Raw genomic sequence first — 2,307 nt, forward strand, 5'->3', positions numbered from 1 at the left:
CAGGAGATAAAATCACAGAAAAGATAAAAACATAAAAAGCAAGAGATATAATAATAATAATAATAATAATAATAATAATAATAATAACTTCATTTGTAAAGTGCCTTCAAACAAAGCGCTGGACAGGAGATAAAATCACAAATAATGAAAGGTGAAATTACTTATAACATTACTTTAAAAGAGACATGGAAAAGACAGATTAATGTTTCCAAATGTTTACAGACACAATTACCTTAATTTAAGGAGACATGTCCTGTGGTCTGATGAAATAAAACTGAACTGTTTGACCATAATGACCATCATTACATTTGTTCAAGCCAGAGAACACCGTCCTGACTGTGAAACACGGGGTGGCAGCATTATGTTGTGGGTTGTTTTGCTGCAGCAGGGACTGATGCACTTCATAAACCAGATGACATCATGAGGAAAGAACATTATACTGAAGCAACATCTCAAGACTTCAGCCAGGAAGTTAAAGCTGGGAGACAAATGGGCCAAACTGGTTACAAAGTGACAACAAAGTCATTATTTTGGAGTCACCATCACAAAGCCCTGATCTCAATCCTACTGAAAATGTACTAAAGTTATAAAGGCAAGGAGCAAACTTCTGGTTTCAAATATAGAAGCAGATGTTTAACAAGGTTGTGCTTTTCCCCACTAATCAACTGGCTTGTGTCAAGTTTACTTTAATTCTTCCTAATTATTTTGTCACTAGAAGTGCTGACTCACAACTCACTAACGTTTATATGTTAATGGGTTTTCAGGTAAAAACCACTACATACAGAGTAAAAAACGCCCCGGGTACCAGGTGCAAAACTGTTTTTTCCGTTTTCAATTTCCTTTAACTTCTTTTAAGATCTGTCAGTTGAACCTGAACATGTTTTGTACCAATAGAAAGCCAAGAATCTTGGCTAAAATCTCATGGAAACTATTTTACATCCATCAAACAGTTCAAACGTCAAGCTGTTGAATCAGAAAGTAAACTGTAAAAATGGCATCATTGCAAATCTGTAAATACATCCAAGCAAATGTGCAAAGGAAAAACGTTTGACATTACTTTTTTAAAGCAAGTCAAAGCAGATACCTAAATAGGTTATAAAATGTGTTGAAACTTTTTTTTACTTGATTTTGAGTGAAAATGATCCAACTGAAGTCAAATATAATTTCTCATTATATAATAAATATGGTGACACATAAATGTTTGGATAATTTTTCAAAAGAACAAACATTCAATTACAAGTCTTTTCAGGCAGGTAAGAAAAAATAAATAAGTTTTGGAAGTTAAAACTTCAGATTTGTTAACATTTATTAATGGAACCATCATGGTCTGTCCTGTGCAGAACGACAAACACTAAATTATTTCTTTACTAAAACCTCTGGAACTTTGCTCCAGTTCATTTCAGCAGCATGAATCTTTGTACAGGTGATGTTCACAGGTGGGTTTATGGTTTCTAAGAGTTTTTAGTCTGATTCATTATGGTTTTAAATTGGTTATATACTGTCTAATCAAAACATTATTCAGGTGAGAGGGAAAGAAAATTAAAAAAAATTATGTTCCATTCCTAATATCAATAAAACAACAGGAGCTGTTTTAATACTTACACTTCTGATGAAACCTCCCAAGTGTTGCTTTATTTTATTACCCAGATTATTTAAGTAGAGTTAATAAATGCTGAGATACACTCACGTTACATTTCAGCATGGGATTTTGAGTAAAAACTTTAAGAAAACCCCTCATGGATTAAGAGGTTAAAGAGTACAAGATGTTTTTAAATTCATAAAAACAAGTTTGAAGAAAGTTCAAAAACACTTTTTTTCATGAATTAAAACACAGTGTGATTAGTATTATACTGGTAAATTAGTTGGTATAATGCAGTTTGACACTATGTCATATATATTTTTTGGTTGCCAGCAGAAAAACAACAGTTATGTCTGTGTTTAGCTGCAGCACTGACAAACTGCTCTGTTATTATGTGAATGCAACACTGCCCTCTAGTGTTTACAATGTGTCAACCAATCAAAACCATTTACAGTACTGGTCATTCAAGCACCTGGTGAACAACATGAGAAAAACACCTGGAGGATAAAAACTATTACTGTGCTGGAAATGAGGTTTTATTTATCTACATATATTTGTTCTGACTGGTTTATGTGTCTGTTATATTTTCTATTTACAGAAACTTGTTTCTTTCTTGTAAAATTTCCAAAGGTCAAATCACTTTTTTATGCTGATGAGGGTGTAAAATTATATTTGTGCATGTGTATATGTATGTACATGTATGTATGTATATATATATGCATATATAT

At 32.4% G+C, this 2,307-nt stretch overlaps 1 protein-coding gene across 1 annotated transcript in view; it reads right to left on the bottom strand.

Annotated features, from left to right (window-relative positions):
* Positions 1–2,307, bottom strand: part of LOC106530686 (radixin) — a gene marked incomplete in the record, with an annotated part of 41,289 nt that overhangs the window by 19,360 nt on the left and 19,622 nt on the right.

Source organism: Austrofundulus limnaeus, unplaced genomic scaffold (genome assembly GCF_001266775.1).
Source record: "Austrofundulus limnaeus strain Quisiro unplaced genomic scaffold, Austrofundulus_limnaeus-1.0 Scaffold547, whole genome shotgun sequence".
NCBI lineage: Eukaryota > Metazoa > Chordata > Actinopteri > Cyprinodontiformes > Rivulidae > Austrofundulus > Austrofundulus limnaeus.